Source organism: Pleurodeles waltl, chromosome 8 (assembly GCF_031143425.1).
Source record: "Pleurodeles waltl isolate 20211129_DDA chromosome 8, aPleWal1.hap1.20221129, whole genome shotgun sequence".
Lineage (NCBI taxonomy): Eukaryota > Metazoa > Chordata > Amphibia > Caudata > Salamandridae > Pleurodeles > Pleurodeles waltl.
The window spans coordinates 674,078,826-674,102,413 of record NC_090447.1 but is presented as its reverse complement, the minus strand read 5'-3'; the positions used below and the strand labels follow the sequence as shown (position 1 = coordinate 674,102,413).

Here is a 23,588-nt window from a genome sequence, read left to right as displayed (position 1 = left end):
TTCTTGCTGGTACCTCTGGACAACTGCTTCTTGACCAAATTGCACTGCACATACTTTGTAATTACTTTTTTTCTCCTTATGGAATGGAAAAGAACTCCCACAACAGTGACTGCTTCTGTAGTCGGCTGTTCAGTCTTCCATCTGCCTCTTCGTGCTTCATCTCTTGCTCCCTTTGCTGTCCAGACGCCATGATAGATGTTTTTCTGAAGAGCAAAACCCTCTTTAAAAAAGAAAGCACGGCCAGTAACAGTGAACGGCAATAAGGCTAGTGACACACCAAAAGAAGTGAGCTAGAGTGTGAACTTTCTGTTGAAGAAGGTGGAGACTTCTTTTACACACCAGGATGTGATCTTTGGATGTGTTTTAGGAATTGTGGCAGCTTTGCAGGGGCACCACAGTGGCTCTGCGAATCCCAAAAAACAGAAAAAAAAACAGAAAAAGGGGAATGTAACACATAAAAATGCACTTTAATGCTGCTTACAGTAAACCTCTACCCTCATTAGCCACTAATATGGTGATCTACTTAGCGATTACAGCTTAAAAAAGAAAAAAAACACTAGGATTTGTGGATCCATCGCACTGCCCAGAACAAGACGTTTAAGAGCATGAGGACTGCGTGTGCCAGACAGTTTGGATTCCACATTGCCAACGCATTTCCAAATGTAGATCTGAAAAAAAGTAGAACTTGGAAATATTCCTTTATTTTTTGTAATGTGGTTTTATTTTATTATTATTAATGAGGTAAAATTTACATGAAACATGGTTCAGTAAAATAAAATTGGAAAAAATATATTCTAGATTTATAAATACCAATCTAATTGGAAGAAAAGCTATTGAAATTCACTGAGAAAAAAATAAGGTTAAAGTGACATTGTAATTAAGTGCAATAAAAAGATCTGAATAAGTTCCTAAAAAATCTTAGAAATTCACTGAAAAACCAAAGGTTAACGTAACATTATAGTTAAGTGAGAATTTCAGTCACAAATTTACATTTTGAGCAGAGAAAAAAAAACACTGAAATTTAGCAGCTATAGTTATCACTTCTTACTATAACTTCTGCCCCGCCCTGCATTGCTTATGACTTCACATATTACATCACTCATGACATGTCTTATGACATCATTGATGATATCACTGATATCTCAAATAGCATAATTCATGACACCACTGATGACAGTTTCATTTATTTTTTTTAAATTCATATCTCGACTTCCACTTATTGGATTTTTGTTGTATTGGTCTTGTTTTGTTCAATAAATTAAGCTCCATTTCTCTAACCTGATGTGGATTATTTTTGTGTGGTATTGTCACTGCTTTATTGTTTTAAGTGTTTTACAAATACTTGACACATTGCCTCCTAAGTTAAGCCTGCCTGCTCTGTGCCAACCTCCCAGATGGCGAGCACAGGCTTATTTATGTTGTGTATCTGACTTATCCTGACTAGGATTGTGGCTCCTGTTTGGATAGGGTGCATACCTCTTCCTACCAGAAACCCAATTTCTAACAGCAGTGATAAGTATAACTGCCAATCTTCTGTTTTTTTTTAGTTTGAAATGAAAATTTGTCAATGAGTTTCTCCCATAACTGTAATGCTTCTTTAGTCTTTGATGTTGTTTTTTCAGTGAGTTTCTAAGGTTTTTTTTAAACTAAATCAAAAAATGTTATCACGCCTAACTATAACGCCACTTTAACCTTTGTTTTGCAGTGAAAGCATAAATATACAACACAAAAACTTGACACGTTTTGGTCCCCTTCTTGATTCATGACTTCAGTTTGAAGAATTACAATGTGTTCTTTCACTGACTTTTCAGCCCATTTTTCCTTGGATATTTCCTAATTTCAAATCGTTTCAAGGTTTCTTTACTGTGTTAAAGAAAATCTTCATCACATGAGCAATTCATAAGAATTTTCTGTTGGGAATTCTACGTTTCAGATTCGATGGGTGGAGCAACTGTTACAAATGTTAGAACACAAAAACAACACTATGGAAGCAATGCAAAATACCATGCTGTTCTTGAAATGCTGGTGTCTCCCAGAATGCACTTTGCGAAGGTTCTTCCCAGAATCATGTGTTGATCAAAGCAACAGTTCCTATGTGGACTATGAACTTATTCAGTGCCTATGGGTGAGAACTCCGGCGACCAAGGAAACAATTTGAATCACACTTTAGTATGGTTTTTCAAACCTAGCACATTTTTTTGCACACTGATCATAAATCAAAAATAGACTCTAAATATGGTCGATAGAGCGTTTTTGGTGACACACTATGGTTGCCATCTCTTCTAGAGAAAATATGCCGCAGTTTGTTTTAGTTTTAAAAGTCTGCAAAGGCCTGTTCTTGATTCTAAATAGGACTTCAAACAAAATCGTATTTATTTATTTGTAACATGTCTTTTCTACCTTTGTTTACTTTATGCCAGGGATCATTAACACAGACATAGAGCACGTTCAAAAAAGCTTTCTCTTTACATTTGCTGTTTGAAATATGCACAAATAAGGGCTAAAAATTCCGCTTTAGGCTGGGACATTAAAATACCAGGGTTGCCGGTAGAAAACCGGTCTGGTGGCAACCCTAGACTCACACCTACTTCGAGAGTTCCTATGGAAACCTAAGAAAACAAACAAATCAGTTGTGGGCAATCGTAACGGCACTACGGGAAATAAGGTGAGTTTTTTTGGTTATACGTTGTCAGTAATACATTTGTTGAACTTTAAGCGTATTAAAATGAAAGTAAAAAACAGTCAAATTTGTGTCGTATATGAGATTGTCCTCCTACCCCTTGGTAATTTTTTTGTTTACGGTAAAACAGTTATGTTAATTTACAGGCGGAATGCACTGTGGATGTTGGCACTTGGCATGCATGTAAGGAAACAATAATTTGCCAGCATGGAGGCTGCTAATACACGAATGTCACAGACGCATTGCTTTGGCTTAAGTGTGACGTTTGCATGGTTTTATTCTGCTTATGCTATTCATTTCCAGGCCTTTTTGTGTCACAATTTGAGTGACACCTTATTACAAGCCCTACCTAGGAAAGGTAGCAAATATGGCAGTTTAATAAGATTACATTCAAAAGTTCCCCCTTTTGTTCAATGTAAGAATATAAAAAGCGCCACACTTGCGGCACAATTAATGTCTTTTTTCAGGTTTTTAACCAACATCCTTCACTTTACTAACGTGATCCTCGTGGAACCATTGGTGACAACAGAATCTCTGTGAATTACTGTCACTTAGGATAAAAATGTGGACGGATTTAGGTATGTACCAGTATGAAGGAGAGCAGTCATCATCCGCGCTTGGGGCGTTTAGGTTAATAAATACGTAAGAGATAGTTAATCATCTCTCAATGTATCACATCCAACCCATTAAGCTTATAGTCCAGGTTTTCACCGTACAAAAAAAAGAAGAAAAAGATTAGGTGGGATGTCCATTCAGTCACACTTGTCCCACCCACTTACAAAGGTGGAGGGCTTTTTCTAAAATAAATTAACTGTTCTGTAACGATCTCTTTCTGAAAAACGTTATGCGTTTGTGTATAGAACAGCAGCCTATTTATGTTTCCTGTAATAGCTACCTTGGGACCCTAAAATAACTAATTTATGAATACATCCACATAGGGAACATTTCGGATGAGGTGAGTACATATTTGTGCTTGTTTATTACAATGGTATAGTCCCATCGACAGCAGGTATTCATCAGAACTAAATGCATATGAAATAATCACAGATGTATTAAATGTATTAGATGTATTAAAGGAAAAAGGAAAACTGAGAAATCACAGTGGAAGAAACCAAATCATGGAAATCAATTTTAAGGAAATACAAATGTAAGTAGTTATAAATACATTGAAAATTAAAGGAAACATTGTAAAAGAAAGATAATTTTAAGGAAACATTCAAAATCAAACACTTTAATGAAGATTATGGATAGTGTGGGTTTTTCGAGTTCAGCGATGGATGACGTTTAGGGGCGATGAGGATTTTTTTTTTAGAGTTTTAGGGTGAGGGAGAGGCATGGCTGTAGTTTGGGAGTGTTGAGGGTTTTTTGTGGATGATTCACGGGTGAAGTTTAGGGTGGTGAGAGGTTTTTAGGGTTAACAGATGAGTAGTGTTTAGAGGTGGTGAGAGGTTTTACATTTCAGGGATTGGTGGCATGTAGGGAAGTTGAGGTTTTTGAGGTTTTAAGGATCAGTGGAGTTTAAGACTGGTGAGTGTTTTGAAGGTTCAGTGATGGGTAGAGTTTTGAGTTGGTGAATGGCTTTTAGTATTTGGAAATAGGTGGAGTTTAGGGTGGTGAAGGGTCATGAGGGTTCAAGGATAGGTGGAGTTTATATGTAAGAAAGGGCTTTGAATGTTCAGGGATGTGGGAAGTTAGAGGTGGTGAGGGATTTTAGGGGTCGTGAATTGGTGGTTTTCAGGGGGAGGTGAGAGTTTTTTTAGTTTTCATGGATGAGTGGAGCTTAATGGTGGTGTAGGATTTTAAGGGATCAATGATATGTGGGGGTTAGGGGAAACAGCCTTAACAACGCGGCTCGAGTCACGTTGTGCCTTTACAATGAGGCCTGAACCACAAATGCGTCTTTACAGCTCATTCCTTTATCACTCAAGTCATTACAACGACTTGCCTTAGGGAAAGTGTTGTTGGACTGATGTTGGATTGTAAGTCCAACACTTTCCCTACTGTGGCGCTGACTGGAGTTGAAATAGTAAACTATACTATTCCAAAGTCCAGCGCTTTCCCCAAGGCAAGTCGTTGTAATGACTTGCGTGGTAAAAGAATGCTTTGCAGAGACGCATTCGTGGTTTAGGCTGCGTTCTTAAGGCAGGCACGCTAAAGACATGCGTTATTCAAACACACAACTGGGGGTTAGGCATAGAAAGGGGGTTTTAGGGTTCAGGGATGGGTCTGGTTTAGTGGTAGTGATGCGGTTTTAGGTTAAAACATGGTTAGAGTTTAAAAATTAAAACGGCTTTAAGGTTCAGGGGTGAGTGGAGTTTAGGGGTTAGAGATGGGTCTGGTTTATGGCTGGGGCAGCTTTTTTATGGGGGCAGAGATGGATGGTGTTTAGCGGTGATTAAACATCCAAAGTAATTCCTTGACAATATAAGAGATACAAATCTGAAGTAATGTTCCCTGGTGTAAAGGATTGAAATAAATACCTTCGGCAAAAATGTTTCTAAAAGTAAGTCCAGCAATCATATCATCTACACTTTACAATAAGTATGCAGAAACCATTTTTTTTAAAATGAATTTCTATGAATTGGTTTCTATGAAATGGTAAATGCCATTCATCCTAAATAATTTCATTAAACCGTTAGATAAAATGGTTTCTCAGTAATGGTATTCCATTAAATTGTTTCTCTATGAAATCACATACAATCGGCAATCGCGTCAAAGGAGAGGTCTTCCAAAAATTATAATATTTACATTCTTCAAAACAAACATACTCCCTTAAGGTAGAGTGTCTGGTGATTGGTCATTTCCCACATTGCTGCTCACACCAGTTTTATTGAGATCACACCTGGTATATCTCTTAAGCCACAAAAGGAAATGTCCCCCTTTTTGGAAAAAAATAGAACTAGCAGGTGGTACTCTCTTTCCATTCAACGAGGTATGCTCTGCTGGACAGAGAGTTTTAGGACTCAAACATACCTGTCAGAGAACCTCTTATCCACAGGTGATGATAGGTGGAAATCCGCCTTTGTTCCCAAAAGTTAGTATGTTCACACCATGGTTGGTGTTTTAAATTTATATGATTATCTATCACATAGCATTAGTCTATAAATCAAGTAAATCAGAATGAATATAATTATTATAAATAATTCAGCATATAATATACAAATAAGAGCAAATACTAGATAAGGCCCAATCATATTTCATCACAAATCCCTGACTTTTTAGTCTATCCCCTACCCCAAAAAATCTGTATATTGTCAGCCTTGTAACATATGGCTTTATTTGTTTACTAAGCCTCAATTATGCCAAGCCATATATAGTTTACTTGCATACCTTATGCTGTGATTGGGTCAGCAGTCGGAATTCAATCTTTTATCATCTCCCCTCAACAACTGGTATGTGTCTCTAACCCTATTCATGGGCTGGTACCTTATATACCTTTATCACTAATGATGTTCTATGGAAAGAGGAAGGGATTACTTTTGCTCAGCTCCTCTTTTGTTACAAAAAGTGGCAAACAAGACCACTTTCTAGAAGCATATGGAAGCTACAGAAGCTAGTTCTTCTTCTTCCCTTTTTTACTGTCAAGACAGAGCTCTACATGGTCATCTTTCTTTGCAGTGATAGTTACGACATGCATACCAGAGAAGTTGAAAGTCTCTGTCCTGTTAGTAACAGTAACAGAGACATGGAGTTTCCACATGCATACACTTTTAGCATTCAAATGATTAGTTTGCTTTTGTAAAACCCATGCATGTCACATACATTCTATTAATATCAAATGCAAGCAATGCAGCCACGTTTACATGCGATTAGGCCTGTCTTGCGTGTAACAAATTACATTATTACATGAAAGGTCAGTCATACATGGCAAAATGTTCTGCAGAAAACAACATGAAGTCAGTGAGTACCTTTGCAGTATCATGAAGTAGGTGATGCTGATAGTTCTCTAGAAATTTATGGTAAGGCAATGCCACAGAGCAAATACAGAGCTCTCAAGTTTACCAGGTGCTTATGTAAGTGGCTCATAAAATTCCGTTTTTTTTTAACTTTGTGGTACTTGTAGTCCAAATTGTATCATGGGATAAAAAGAACTACAGTTACTAAAATGCCTAGAAAAACACTTGGACTAGGCCAGCTATTCATCCACTGATGTAGAAAACTTTAGACCTCTGCAAATGCCATGAGACATCACATTTCGAAGGTTGATCGATCAATTGAACAGACTTTGCAGGAAATAACATAATTAAGCAGCATGGCCATAACAGGTTAAATGTGAGGAGATGGTCTAGCTGGGGTAGAGGCAAATATCAAGTGCTATAGAATAGGCTTATTTTGAGTTGTCAACAGCACTATTGCGCATCAGCACTAGAGGTACTACTTCTAGAACCGAAGGCACAGACCGCATTACAGACTAACCAAAGATCACTTCTTGGCCTCAGTGACTGATTTTTGTGATTCACCAGTCCGGCCAAAAAAACTTTTCCCTAACAGCACAATGAACTTGGCCTATCACCTTTCCCTGGCTCCTGAAAGGCATCGCCTTACCTTCATGACTGTATTTTAGGTTCACATCATCTGTCTATTATGGCTCTACATAGCTCATCTAATGGCAAAAGAAGCATTAACCAGACACTTTGGACCAACATAGCCTTGAAAAAACCCACATCCTGCACGCGAAAGAGGGTCAAAACACATGTTGTCTGTTTAGCTATCCGTATCCTATGGTATTCTCACCTGTAATTAGGGAGCTGGACACAAAAAACCCAACTAATACAACCGTACTATGAAAATGAGCCAATGAGTTGTAGTTTTGATTATTACATGGAAACGTAAGTTATGTTCTTAAATATTGTTTGTTGTAATTGTGTGGTGGTGTGCACTCAGATGTAAATAGCACGACGTCTAGAGCTGCAGCAAAGTGGTATTATTCACACCTAGAGAAAATGGTATTCACAAACTGTGCCTCATAGGCTCTCATTACAAGTATCATAGATTTAGTGTAGGGATACATGGAACACGAATCCCTGATTCTGGCCAGTATACCCTTCTCAAATTCTGGCAAACGCAATTGTTCTCTCTAGAACGGGGAATTGCTTAACGGATTCAGTACTACTGGGTCTTTTGCAAGGCAGTTTCCCCTGATGTCGAGAGGAGGGGGGAGTGAGAAAACCACTGCCGTTTTCCCCTGCTAAGAACAAGTGGAAAGTGTCAGTTGGAGGGCTGGTAGGTTGCTAGGTTATGGACAGGTTTCAGCCTCTCCTGGGGGAGTTTTGTCTGCTTCCCCTGTAATTGCTGCTGGGAATTTTAAGGTCTGGAGTTTGTGGACATGATAATTTTTGGCCCGAAAACACTTGGAATTTCAGGTGATGAAATTCACCAGGAGTTGGCCCTCCGGGTGAAATTTGTCCACTTTTAATGAGGGCTACAGAGGCTATTGCAGAAAATATCTCATTGTAAATCTGGGGTCTGACTGTGATATTGATTGGGTCAGTGCTGCAGGAAACAAGAGAAGTGTTGTTGGGATGGAAAAGTCCCATGCATGGTGATGGATGTTCTCCCCTTTCCTGAGTGCTTCCACTGTAATGATGTCTGGATCCCTGATGCTGATTTTTGTTGTCATGGGTGAACATGAATCATGCGTACCCCACATAACATAGGCCTTTCTCTCAGATTGCAGTCTTTTCGGACAGGGAGAGATGCCCAAAGCGCTACTCAAATAGTGGTAAAATGCCACTGCCTTCACCAGCAGTTAAGCAGCATGAGCGCCATGGTGGCAGCATACCTTGTGGTGATCAGTAGGAGTGAAGAGGCCTTTTTGCCTCCGTCACTGGAATGAAGCCTATAGGCTCACTTATTTATGGTTCTGTTGCTGTTTGCTTAACTCACCCTTGGCCTACACCAGTTTGGAGTGTAGTGCTGCACAATTCATGTGCGTTATACATGTGCTGGGTGTGCCTGTGAATGGTAAATACATGGATGATGCAGTGCTGTGGTGTGTGTGTATGTTATATACATGTTCTGAGTATATGTTTGCCTGGTAGTGGTACAATAAATGAGAGATGTAGTGGTGTGCAGTGCATTGTTTTATATGCATGTGCTGGGTGTATGTGTGTCTGTTAATGATACAATACATATAAGATTCTGGGTTCCATTTTGGGAGATCTATGAGTAACTGGAGGAACATGAGGAGGTATAGGAATACCCTAGACAGATTTTTGGATTGCTGCATTCCTGTGAGCTGAATGGGACACACTGGAGGATGGGAGATCCAGGCTCTCCAGTATCTTAAAAAGGGTGCTCTTTGATTCAGAGGGAGGTCACTAGGACGTGGCCTGAGCACATTTCAGGAAGGCGATGGGCCTGATCATAAAGAGTAGGGTTGAGGCCCTGGGCTAACCTTTTGATACACATATCACTGTGGCTGACATCTAGGTGTGAACCTCAAGTCACTCCTATGGCCTTTGTAGTGGAGCTATCATATTTGGAGTTGCTCCTGCTGTGACAGTCCGCCTTCTGGGGGAAGGGCATGGCAGAGAAGAGGGAACTTCAAAAGGAAGCAGACCCTCAACAAAAACCTTAAAGATTCAAACTCTAAATCACACTTGGTGTCTGGCATTGGACTATAAGAAGTGGATCTCAAGGCCCCCAAAATTGTCAACTGTCAAGCCGCCAGTCGGGTTGTGCGAGGAGGAGAAGCTCTGCAATACTTCTGCCTGTGACCAAGACTAGGGGCCAAGGCCTGCCAGTATCTCAGATAGGTGAAGCATCACCCAGGGAATTTAAGATTGCCTGCCCCTGGATCCTGGAACCCCAATGCCTGCCTGCGTGCCAAAATCAGTATGCCCTGTGAAGAAAAAGAGGACTGGAGGGAGTCAGGTCCAGTTGGGGATGGTAATTGGATAACTGTAGTGAGGTGTGAGGAGAAGCTACACCAAACAGGTAATTGCCCATGTGCACAAAGATGTATGTGACCCCCGTATATCAGAGGAGGCCACCCTGAAATGAGCTGTGAACTTCACTGCACCAATCATGCCATAGCCGGCATGTGAAGCGAAGTCATCAACTCTGTATGTCAGGTGGGCCACTGTTCCGATCGGGGTGTAGCCCGTACGTGGAATGAAGTTGATGCCAGGGCATGACACCTGGGGCCACTGTGAAGATTACTGCCATGATGTTCGGGCTATAGACTGTGTGCGGAGCAAAGTTGGCGATCCTTTATGCGAGGTGGGGCCCCTGCGAAGATTACTGTTGTGATAATCAGCCATTGCCTGTGTGCAGAGTGAAGTTAGAGACCCTGTATGCTTGGTGGGGGGGGGCAATGGGACAAGGCAAGGAGAATGTTCTGGTTGAGATCTTTGTTGTTAGAAGGTGGACACTGTAGTGCTTCAAGTGGTCCCAAGCACCAGCTGGAGTTTAGCACCAGGAGTTTCATACCCCCACACCTGTGGGGAGGATCACAAGAAACTTACTAGCATTGGAGGAGCATCAAGGACCCTCTGACCACTGCCTCACAGGAATACATGTGAGGAGCTCAAGGAGGAGTGACCTTTGTGAAGAATTTATGGGAGACAGATAGTGCAGCTTCAGTATCTGTGAAGGGCGCACACTCTGGCCTCAGGTCATTCAGATTCTGTTGGTGTGAGTAAGACTGATTTTTGGGGCAGACAGCCCTGGGGGAGCTTGCCTGCAATATAGCGCTTCAGCGCTAAAACACTTTTGACTTTCATAAAGAGCCGGAGTGGGACTCCTGAGACTCTGACTACTAGTGGGGCTTAACTCGAGTGCCACCTATAGTAAACGGGGAGTAACCACGAGCTCTAGCGAAAGGGGAATGGGACTCCAAGATCTACCAGTTAAAAACACTAGTGCCCTGACTTCAGGAGCTGTACATATTGTCTGTGAATACCATATTTTACTATATATATATATATATATATATATAATCACCAGAAAAACCTGAGATACTGAGGCTCAAAAGAGTGGCGGTCCGACCATGGTTTCTGGAAAAGCCATAAATAAGTCAAACAAGATTCTTGTAACAACAAGAAAGGTCAGGACACTTCCAGTGAAAATAAAGCTTTTACTCTCATACAAATTCTTCCTCCCACTTTGTTTCACCCGTAGCCTTGTTCACAGATGGGGGAACGCAGCACATTAGCATACAAATACCCTAAAGCAATAAAACTAAATACAGACCACTACAACACATACAATAATTTACTTTAGAAACGAAGTGGCCATATTAAGCTAGTCACTGTTACATAGGATACCCTTCACAAATTAACATTGCTCTTTATCTTAATATTACTTTGCCTATATAGCGAAACATATTAGCAGAATATATTTGTTGTTATCCTAATTATTACGATTGCATTTCATGATATTTTTAAATCCTATTATCCTCAATATGTACCATATTAGTGCTAAAATCAAATCCACTATAATACATTAAATATATATATGTGCTCATAACCCCATACTTAAACGTCAAGAAACCCTGTGTATAAAAACCTTTATTAATAATGTAAATGACTATACATTATTATATACCTAAGATTCATTCAAATTAAATACTCCACATTTATTTCTCTCCACTTTTTTTACCCAATTTTTACCCAGCGGTAACTATCCAAGATGACTACTCATCTCCTCACTGGAGTTTAACCCTCCAGGTGACAGTGTCATAAACCTAATAATATATTTGGACTCCAGAATACGCAAGGCTTTTTGTCTGTCACCACCCCACATGTTACTCTTAACATGATCACATACCAAATACCTCAGTAGTTTCTCATTTCCTTGATGTACCTCTTGAAAATGTCTCGCTACCTGATAATTGAAATCATTGTTCCGAATAGCTCTCATGTGTTCAAGAATTCTCTTTTTGTCCTTGTGAATTGTACTGCCCACATACAGTCTGTCACTTGGACATCTCAAACAGTACACGCAAAATTCAGTATTGCAATTGTAATGACCTGTAATCCGATGTTTGTTTTGTCCATCACCCCAACTGACATCCGTGCAATTAACGCTGTATCTACATGCTTTGCAGCGCTGGCAGCAATAGAATCCCTTAATAGGAACCCCAATCTGTTTCATGCTGCCAGAACTCAATACCATATTGTGGCTCAAATCGTCACGTACAGATCTCCATTTACGAAATGTAATAGAAGGCAGATCCTGCACAACGCTTCTTAAATGGGAGTCCGTTTGCAGGATGTGCCAGCTTTTTCTCAAGACTTGTCTCAGCTGAAAAGCTAGATTTGAATAAGTGGTAATAAATCTTATTTTCTGCTCATCATCCTTCTTTGTATTAGAGAAGTACAAGAGATCTGATCTAGTTTTGAGATCCACCTTACCTACTGCTGTCTTGATCATCTTGTCACTGTATCCCCTTTCTAAGAGTCTTTGACACATTAAATTACATTCCTGATGGTAACTTTCATTGGTGCTGCAAATTCTTTTAGCACGCAAGAACTCACCATATGGAATACTTCTTTTGAAGGGTGAGCGCTACTTGCATTTAGCAAACTGTTCCCTGCTGTTGCTTTTCTATACAATTTAGTTGCCATCCGGTCGTTTTCAATACTTACTTCAACATCCAGGAATTGTATTACAGTCTTACTGTACTGTGCACTTAACTGTATGTTAAACTCATTCGAATTCAATGACGTTACAAATTCACTAGATGACTTCTCATCTCCCCTCCATATAACAAAGATGTCATCAATATAACCACACCACAATACCACGTTGTCCTCAAAATCTTTTGAATCCTGGGATACTTGCTCCTCCCACCAGCCCATAAATAAATTTGCGTAGCTGGGAGCGAATATATATATATATGTATCTATTACCTAGTGGTGGTTGCCTGTAGTGATGGTGAGGACCTAGTTTGTAAATAAAAAGTGTTTTTTACTTGCCTATATCTTTGGCGCCATTTGATGAATCTTCACAAAACTTTCCTAAAAATGTTGCCAGTCACTTCAGCTGCTGTCTGGAAAGTTTTGGAGTGATCCATTCAGGGTGGGCTGAGAAAAAGAGGGGGTCCCAAAACACATTTTCCTCATTCATTTTTCCATAGGGATTTTGAACAGCAATATCAGCCAAACTACTAGATGGAATTACACCAAATTTGGCACAAAGGTAGGTACTGGTCCAGAAAGCAACATTTTTTTGTTTTGGTGTAATTCCGTTTGGTAGTTTTTGAGAAATTAAGAGGAAAACTATTTTCATTGAACATTTTTAAAAAACAGAAGCACTGGCTCCAGCGCTTCTGTTTATTATGCCCTTGGGTGGGCCAAGTCCAGGGGGCAATCTTTTTAGGAGTGCAGGGGGGCCTCCTGGCTCACCCGCACCCCAGGGATCACACTTCACCATGGCAAAGTTGTGTGCTGTGTGGGGGAGGTCAGTGAGCCGACCTCCACCTCCCCTGGGGTTCAATTAGTTAATAAACACGGGCCATCCCCCCTGCCCCAGGGCCCACCACCTCCTCAGGGCTCCAGTAATATTTAGTGCAGGGGGGCCGAGTGCCCCCCCACTGCCCCGGGGATCTATACCTCTATGGGTTTCTTATAAAAAAACAGTAAAAGGGGGTCTGTTTTGGACCACCTTTAGTCATGGGGATCACCACCTTCCCAGGATTATGTGGACATTGGAGGGGGGTTGAGCGGCCCCCTCAAGGACCCACTGATGCCCCTGGAGACCACCACCCCCCAGGGTGCAGCCAAGCCACAGCAAACACCAGTTTTTGACTGCAGGACCTCATTCCCTCACCATGCACAGCTAATTACCACACAAATTACGACACTCATGACATATTTGATATCATTGATAATGTCAATGTAATATTTGCAGTAACAGTTTTGATAAAAAACTGTGCATGACGAGAGTTACCTTAGAAAACGAGTTATACATTTAAAATGTGACCCTAACTATAACGTCCCTGCATCCTTTGTATTTTTAAGTGAAAAATAATATATATAAATATCTATATATATATATATATATATATATATATATATATATATATATATATATATATATAGATGACTCACTTATAAACTCATACATCCACTCACAGACCAACTTAGAGACTCATGCATGCACTCACTGACCTACTGATACACTCACGCTCCCACTCACAGACTCACTCAGAGAATCACGCACCCACTTAACAAACTCAGTCAAAGACTCATGCACTCACTGACACACCCACTCACAAACTGATGCACCCACTCACAGACCCACTCAGACACTGACACACCTACTCAAAGACCCAATCAGACTCTGATGCACCCACTCACAGTCCCAGTTAGAGACTCATGCACTCACTCAGACACCCACTTACAGGCTCATACACACACTCACAGACCTACTTTGAGACTCATACACCAATCACAAACCCAGTTATACACTCACACACCCACTTACAGACTTACCTTACTCAGACTCACGCACCCACTCAGAGACTCATGTAGTCACTCACAGACCCACTCAGAGACTCACATGTCCACTCACAGACCTACTCAGACACTCATGCACCGACTCAAAGACCCACTTAGATACTGGTGCATCCACTCACAGACCCACTCAGACCCTCATGCACCCAATCATAGACCCACTCATACACTCACACACCCACTCACAGGCCAACTCAGAGATTCACACACCTAGTCACAGACCCTCTCATAAACTCACACACCCACTCACAAACCCACTCATACGCTTATACACCCACTCACAGACCCTGCCCACCACTCAGAGACACATTCAGACAGTCACTCACCCAGTCACAGAGCAATAAATACACTCATACACTCACTCACATACCCACTCACACACTCTTTAACACACCTGCATAGGCACTCATACAGTTATGCAACCAGTCACACACCTACTCAGAAAATGATGTGCCCACTCACAGACCCACTCAGACACTCATGCACCCACTCACAGACCCACTCAGACACTCATGCACCCACTCACAGACCCACTCAGACCATCATGCATCCACTCACGGACCCACTCATTCACTCACAGACCCACTCACAGAGCCACTCAGAGAGTCTCGCACCCACTCACACACCCACTCACACACCCACTGAGACACTCATGCACCCACTCACAAACCCATTCACACACACAACCACTCACACACCCACTTACACACTCATGCTGCCACTCAGACACCAGCTCACACAGTCATGCACCCACTCACAAATCTACTCACGCTCTTTTAAGTACACACAGCCCCACTCACACACTCATGCTGCCACTGACACACCCACTTATATGCTCATTTATCCACTGAGAAATACAAATACACAAAGAGGGGAACTGGGTGATTAATGGTCCAGTGTACAGCCTCCCAATACAAGTGTTTAAAGACAAAGAGTTACACTGTTCCAAGGAACAAGAACAAGAGCGAACCTAATTCTACAGGAGCGAGAACCCTCATGCATCACACTGGATGACTGGCTTCATCATTGGGAAGGCTCCTCGTCAGGCCGGTGCTGCAATGCCTAACGGGCTCCCCAAGGGGGGCTCTTAACCATATTGCTCAAATAGTAGCAGATGAGAATCAAATCGTGTTGATAAGGTACCCAATTGCAAGTACCCGAGCAAAAGATGGAGAGAATAGAATGCTAAAATTGGTTATCCATCAAAACATATTAATCATGAATTTAATCAGTGTTAGTATGATGGAGACCAAGGTTAAAAACAGAATGGGAGTAAAAGGGTGATTGATGATGTTCACCTACTCTCAATATAGGCACAAGAGGATAAAACCAATTATGGTACCTTTAGTCATCAGGTCTACATGTTTCGCGTCTGGTGGTCCAGCTGGATCCAATGACGCTTCATCAGGACCAAAGGAAAAAACTTCTCCAAACTCTAAGCTAAAGTGAACCCTAATATGGGAAGGAAAAAAACAGTCACTTACTTTGATCTACTTGCTAAGTCAAAAAGGTTGCCCTAAGTAAATAAAAATAAAAATAATCAATAAACAATTGTAGAAATGCAATCCCAAATATAGTGCATACGTGAATATATAGTGGTTTAGGTGCAACACTCATGTGGAAATGTAAACAACGTAGGCTTACCATCCCCGATATCAGGATAGAGCTCAAAGGGATCGCATGTCAGGAACTGGAACTGACATTCTAAGAAGTGGTAGTCATAAGAAAAATAAGGTTAATAGCAATGTGTTATGATGATACTAAGTGATAGCCTCTCTTGCTGACTCACAGTCCATCATTAATTACAACTCTTAAAGCTAAAAACCATAGTAGTTACAGTATTATCATGACATGGTAAGGCAATAAGCAGAATAAAATAACGCTGTTTAGTATCGAAGACACTTTCTCAACAATGACAACAAAGTCCATTCAAGGAATTAGAGGTACCCCTCATAATAAATATGGATAAAATGCCCAATGTAAAGGTAAGCTATTCGGGAATCATAGCTGTAAAAACTGACTTCTGATTATGTCAAAAATAGGTGCACACGGAATACCATAGGTTGTTTACAAGTGTGCATAAACAAAAAGTGGAAGGCTAAAGGAAAAAATGAAAGAACTGCGGGAGTCAAAATCTCGTCAAGACCTATCCATGTCAGGAGGTAGAGGAAGACTTACATTAGTGTCCTGTTCGTAGGTTAATGAACCTGTCCTCCCGACAAGCGTCCCCAGTAGACAGCGGCTCAGTGATCAAACAGGTCTTTAAATGCGATTAGCGAGACCCGGAAGAAGCTGACGGCCTGCGCGCATTCGGAATGTACTTAAAAGTGAAAACAGACTCGATCTTCATTGTAAGGTCGCTGTCTGCTAAAGTATATGGGGGCATGCAACAGTGGGGAAAGCAGACCCAAAGTATGAAAGTCTGCAGCCTTAAAAAAAAAATTAAATGATGGTGAAAAACAGAAAGTAATTAAACAAATGTTTAACCAATATAGAATTAAGGCAAAGTTATTTCAAATAGTGAAAGGGAAATTTAGAGTGGATGCTTAATTAGATATGAATGACGCTACAGTCGGAGTCAAAATTAAAGGTTGGCAACAGCCTAGAAAGTGTGTTCTTACGCCGACCATAGGAAATAGCGGCTAAGATGAGAGTGTGGTCCATGGAATATCGTTGTTCAGTCCCCGTAAAGAGGTCCCTAATTTAAAAATCCAACGTTGTTCAATTCTGAAAAGGGAGTCAGAGCCATTAGAAAGGGGTCTAGGGGCTTCCAGGACAACTCACCAAAGATCCTCTGGAGTATGGGAAGCGTCCAAGAAATGAGCACAGAGTTTAGTAGTCACTCGATGGCATCTAATATTACTCCTGTGTTCGTTTATGCGTATCTTAACGGGACGTGTTGTCATCCCAACATAAAGTAAACCACAAGGACATGTAATCATATAGATGCAGTTCTTAGAATTACAATTTGTGTGTTTTTGTAAATGCCACCTCCCAATAGGGTCAAGATCTAGTGACGTGGTTCGACTCGTTAAGGGACAAACATTGCAATTACCACAAGGGTAATGGCCTTCAACAGGGGGGAGATCCCACAATGTTTGTTGTTTTGGAATGTCACGAAAAGTGCGTGGCCGTGTGTGGACCACTATATCTTTAATGTTAGAAGTGTGCTTAAAGGCATATAGTGGTTTTGGCATTTCAGTCCCCCCACTCTCCAGAATCAACCAGCGTTTATTAACCAATTTTTTTATGTTGTTGGACAATGGGGTGAATGTGGTGACACAAGTTATGCGTGTCTGAGGGGCTCCCTCCTTAGTCGCCAATAAGCATTCCCTATGATTGTTTTTAGCTCTCTTGCAAGCCAGATTTACAGTCTTGATTGGATAGTGTGGTTCATAAAGTTTTGTTTGGAGGGTATCTGCTTGTCTGTTGAATTCTTGCGCAGAGCTACAGTTCCGTCTCAGCCGTAAGAACTGACCCACAGGTAAATTACACACACCCACTCACACACCCACTGAGACACCCACTGAGACACTCATGCCCCAACTCACAAACCCATTCACACACACAACCACTCACACAACCACTCACACACCCACTTACACACTCATGCTGCCACTCAGACACCAGCTCACACAGTCATGCACCCAATCACAAATCTACTCACGCTCTTTTACGTACACACAGCCCCACTCACACACTCATGCTGCCACTGACACACCCACTTATATGTTCATGTATCCACTGAGAACTACACTGACACACTAATGCAGCCACTCATATTCCAACTAAAACAATCTAGAACACACCCAGAGATCGATTGACACACTCATGAACCCACTCATAGACACACTCGGACATTCATGGACCCACTGACAGGCCACTCACACACTAATATGAAGAATAAGTTGGCTGTGCTTGGTGTTGAACATTGAATGTGTCCATTTGGTTTGCGAATCCGCGATGGAGTTGCGACTCCAACATTTGTTTTTAAATAAATAAATGGGGTCACTAGTATTTGGGAAGAAGATTGGCTCTAAGAAGAGCCTTTGTGTTAATTGTGTGCATATGAATACTACACAAAAGAGCGGATGTAGAGTTTGAAGTTACTCAGAAATACTCTGTTGCTATCATCTGTAAAGTGAACACCATCTCTTCTAAATATTCCTGGCATGTCAAAGCACAGATTATTATTGAAAATAGAGCATATGTTATGTCTCTGTGGTATGCTGAAACAGTTTTATTACCCTCTTTGACCAAACCAAGTTATGTCTACATTAGAGAGCACAGTAGCACCCAGGAGAAGGTTCCAGGTGAATGAGGCAGATTTCAAAATGTGAGGTGGTTAAAATGGAGGGAAGCACAAGCTCTAAAAAAAAGCACACGTCATTGGACGTTGCAAATACATTGGTTGATAAAGGTAGGTGGTTATTTAGAACCTTAAGTTAGTAGATCTCTGATGGTCAAATAGTTTCACAAACAAGTAATGCTACTTTGGATTTGCTTATATTCTGTAACAGTCGACCACACCTGCTATAGAAGAAATTGGACGCTAGTATGCTGCTATCTCATAGGCAGTGCTGTGAACTTTTGAACTACTGGTACAGTGGAGTGTTTAAACAGAGGCTGCTATGCCAGCTGAGGTGAAAGACTGTGGGGAAAGGGTGGTTCTATTAAAGCAGATTTAAAGTGTTCAAACAGAGTGTTTTGGGCAGAGTATGAGGTAGTAAAAAAGATGTTTTCTAACTCAGTATTATAACTATATATTATATTGGTATAACAATTGATAGAATAACATTTTTAAGTACATTTTTGAACCCCCATCAGGAGTCGAGACTCCGTCCCGAAGTTACACGGGGGCCGTGCTGACAGCCGCAATAGAGTCGCAACTCCTGTACTATACACTACCAAATGCGGCTTCTTGATAGAAGGGAAACAAGGAATTAACAGCCACTAACCATTCAGATGTTGGGTAACAGGCAGTAACTATGAAAGCCATACTGTGATTTGTTAACTGCCACCATATCACTTATAGCAAAGTTGAAAAGGTGGACATTAAGGTTTCCTTGATGAGAGAGTGGTGTACCCTTCTTATGCTGATGGTTGATGCTTACACAAAGAAGAGGGTTAAAGTGATATTGAGAGAGTATTTTATCTATCATCGAAAGCAATTTAAGAGGCATGTGAATTTGAATATATGTTTATAATAAATGCATATTCACAGATGTGTGTGTAGATATTATGGATAAAATGTACACACCATACAGGAAGGTATACTGCCTGAGAGAGAGAGACAAACAGGTACTGAAACTCTCATTTAAATGTATAGTAAGGTATTTATTGTGTGACAAAGTGAAAAACAGTACTTGTTTGTAAGCTATGATTTTTACCTCCTAGAACTGGTTTCCAATGCCAACTTCACCTTCTTAAGACTTAGAGTGTGTTTTCTAATTTAAGGAAGTAAAAGCTATAGTATAATATATGTAGGTTACATGGAGTATGGTATGTACTTGTAAGGTAAGATTTACGGTCCATTTAGTAGTTTGTCACTTGTGCAGTGTGAGACCTCATTTTGAAACTTATGGCACAGGGTAGTGTTGCACATCTTTTTGCTGTAGTTTTGCTGCAACAAACAAAAGTTTAGGTATGCACCATATAAAGAAGGTATGGCACGTTCTTGTAGTTGTACCCTGTGCTGTCACACATACCACTGCCTAGCAGCAATGCAGACACCCTTCTACCATAGTGTAAGGTTACCTGCATTGCATGGATGAGTGTGTATATGCAATAAGGGCACAGTTATACATAAATACAAAATATTTAATGGTGTTTTGCTCTTTCAATGTGTACTGTAGAATGCACTACACATAGCAAGAGGAACAAATGGGGAGAAATAAACGTATTTCTTTGTGTACCATCACTTTAACACTAGTCATCAAGTGCCATAGGTATTTAACATATTTCCAGGTGTGTAAATGTGGGAATGCATCAGATTATGTTATGTTCCAAGGCTGTTTCATGGGAACACCCCAAGAAACACTCATGGAAAGACCCTTTCATGCATTAGTAGGCATAAAAGGGATCCAAGTTTACTAGGCATTTGAAAGCCATGCATACAATCATGCATACACTAGGATAGCCAGGCACATATTTATTTAAACACTAATACACCCAGCCAAACACGCATACATATAGTAACATCACCAGGTAGACACTAAGGCCCTCATTATGACATTGGCGGTAAATCCCACTTACCGCCGTGCTGACTGCTGCCAACATACCGCCGCAACGGCGGATATCCATTGACCATATTATGACACACACACCAATCCATCACTTTTCAGCCACAAACACAAGTCCGCTACACCAAACGTCAGTGATAAACTGGCAGTATCAAAACCCACACCGTTACGCCAACAGAACAATGCCCACCACATCATGACCCACAAATCACCACGGCGGACATTCAATGGTGGTAAATTATTGGCGGTACATACAGCCGCGCTCAAAATACACACACTCAAACAAAACAACACCACTTTGGACAATTCAAACAACACACACCTGACACACATACACACACCACACCAACACACCCCCACCACTATAAAACATACACCCACACTACCCACAACCCTTTACCATTACAAACCATTGCCACCAGAAAGAGACGACAAGACCACTCACACCAGAGCCACATACCACCATCACCTATACACCACCTGTGCACCTTACATCACACCCAAACGCATCAGCCTACACACCCTCACCCACACCACTCACACTACACCCATTGCACCACAACAACACCCCGGATTCTCAGAGGAGGAGCTAAGGGTCATGGTGGAGGAAATCATCCGGGTAGAGCCACAGCTTTTTGGATCACAGGTGCAGCAGATATCCGTTGATAGGAAGATGGAGCTATGGCAGAGGATCGTGGACAGGGTCAATGCCATGGGACAGCACCCAAGAACAAGGGATGACATCAGGAAGAGGTAGAACGACCTACGGGGGAAGGTGCATTCCATTGCAGCAAGATACCAACTTGCAGCACAGAGGGCTGGCGGTGGACCCCCACCTTCTCCCCCACAACTAACAACATGGGAGGAGCAAGTCTTGGCAATCATGCATCCTGAGGGCCCGGCAGAAGTAGCAGGAGGACTGGACTCTGGTAAGTCAACTCTCTATTACTATCATCCCCCTACCTGCATGCCATCACATACCCCCACCCCACCTTCACTCCCATCACTCCACCACCTTCCACACACCCCACCATCACAAGCCCAGCATGCACCACCATTGCATGGACACCACTCACAGCCCTGCATGGACACCTATCACTAAAGCATGCACACTAGAGAATCATCTAGCCCACCACCTAACAACTCACACACAGAAAAGCTGTCAGGGCAATAACAACCGTGGAGGGCAACCATGCACAACAAATAATAACACTTCATATCCATCCCCACAGTTATCCCAGTCAATGTCACCGGAGAAGAGGTGCCAGCAACATCCAGTCCACCCACAGAAGAGGCCCACAGTGATGACAGCGACTCTGCTCGCCTGGATCTGGATGACCAACCTGGCCCATCAGGGACCTCCGGACAGTAGTTTACCCAGGCACAGTCACACACCACCACAGGGCCTCCCCCCTCAGGAAACACCACCACCGCCCCCACCCAGCGTGCCCATACCTCTGCCCCCAGGACACATCAATCAGCAGTGTATCCACCATTACAGGGACCCCAGAGCACCCCCTATACCCAAGACAATCAGGGACCTGGGGTCAGTGGCAGTGGGCACACCATTCAGGGGTCAGAGCCACAGGACAACAGGGAAGCTGGGAGGACTGCTGTGCACCAGTGTGAGGACTGGCCCAGGGAACCGACTCTCATGGGGGCACTCACTGCAATCCTGGGAGCATACCAACATTCACAGGATACGCTGGGCCAGATCATGGACAAGTTGCAGGAGAACATGCGGCTGCAGGAGGGACCGTACCAGGGGATCAGGGAGGACTTGAAGTCCATTAACACCACCCTGGTCTCCATTGCATAAAAGGGAACTGAACAGCCCTCCACCTCCGCTGCCGTTAGTGGACAGTAGGCCCCGCCACAGGACCAACAGGCCACCAGCACCCCTTTTCATGCAGAAGGAGAACCACCCCACAAATGTTCCCTGTGATCCAGGCAGAAGCCAGAGACTATTTCCAAGACCCCCGCCAGAAAATAAGACTCTCCTGAATGTCACCCTTGTGTCTCATTCTGTCACCCTGTCCACCTTGAACTGCCATTGCTCCCCTTCCTATGTCCTCTTGGACAATGCACCTGTGCTACCAATAGACTGGACTCTGCCCTGGACTTTCCTCCATCATCACCGCAGCCCATTGCACTTCCCACTTTTCTTCAGAGCACTGCAATAAACACACTTTGAAAAAATACAAGTATGGACTATGTCAAATGATTTAAGTATGTATTCGTTTAACACGGTTTAAACATTGCAATTCAACTGTACAGTAATGTATACATAGGAAAGACCTGCAGTTGGCTGCAGTGAACACACCAGGAGCGATAGTGGGGCACCAACATCTGCAAAAAGAGTTGCCCAAGGGTACAGTGAGTGGGCATAGAAGTGGGAAATCACAGTCTGCCAGAGCCAATGTCAAGCAGGTCACCCCCTGACCTGTTTTGGGCCAGGAGTGCACTTCGGCTCCACCAGCCTGCCTCCGTGCCCCTGACCCTGCCGTTGCTGAAAATAGAAGAAGTTTGAGGCCCTCCACCACCTGCAGGCACCCACTCGCGCCTCATCCATGGTGCCTAGTGGTAGGCGTGTCTGGTATTTCGTTCCACAGATTGTATTTCATTTTCTGTATTTAGTTTTCCATTTTTAGAATTGTTTTTTACCTGGACTGTGCCCTTTTTGTGCCCCGCTTTGTTTTTGCGCTCCTATTGTGCCAGTTTTCTTTTCCGGCTCTCGACAGTTCCTGTACACCCAGCCGCTGCGTTCCCTGCGGCCCGCACCCCTTGCGCCCCCATTGGACACTCCCTCCTGCCTCCCAGCTGCTACTCCCTCCCACCTCCCCTTCCTAATAGCAGCTGCTGTGCGGCCGTGCCACTGGCGCGCCGGAGGCAAGCCCGTCTGCACCCGTCCGTGCCTGAACCGCACCCAGCGCCCGTTCCCCTGGTCCACGCTTCTCCGACCCCCTGAAGCACCACTACTCCTCCACAGAACTCCATGCTCTCAACCCAGGCCCACATCCCACTTGCACCCAGGCCAACCCCAAACACACACACGGACCTTTCACATGCCGCTCATGCCATTTCTCCTGCACTCACACCAACACCAGCAACACCAACAAACACTGCAACAACACCAAACCCCGCAATCACCTTAACTGCATCCTCCTTAACACCCACTCCGTCCACAAGCATGCCATCGAGCTT

At 42.5% G+C, this 23,588-nt stretch overlaps 1 protein-coding gene across 4 annotated transcripts in view; it reads left to right on the top strand.

The window, feature by feature from the left end:
• The first annotated feature begins 2,615 nt into the window (after positions 1-2,615).
• HHLA2 (HHLA2 member of B7 family) overlaps positions 2,616-23,588 on the top strand; it is a 1,624,464-nt gene continuing 1,603,491 nt past the window's right edge. For 3 of the 4 annotated variants that reach the window (XM_069204791.1, XM_069204790.1, XM_069204788.1), the window contains exon 1: positions 2,623-2,665. The gene's annotated coding sequence lies outside the window, so the exon portion shown is untranslated. Of the gene's footprint in view, positions 2,666-23,588 lie in introns of all 4 variants that reach the window. The other variant, XM_069204789.1, reaches the window with a different exon arrangement.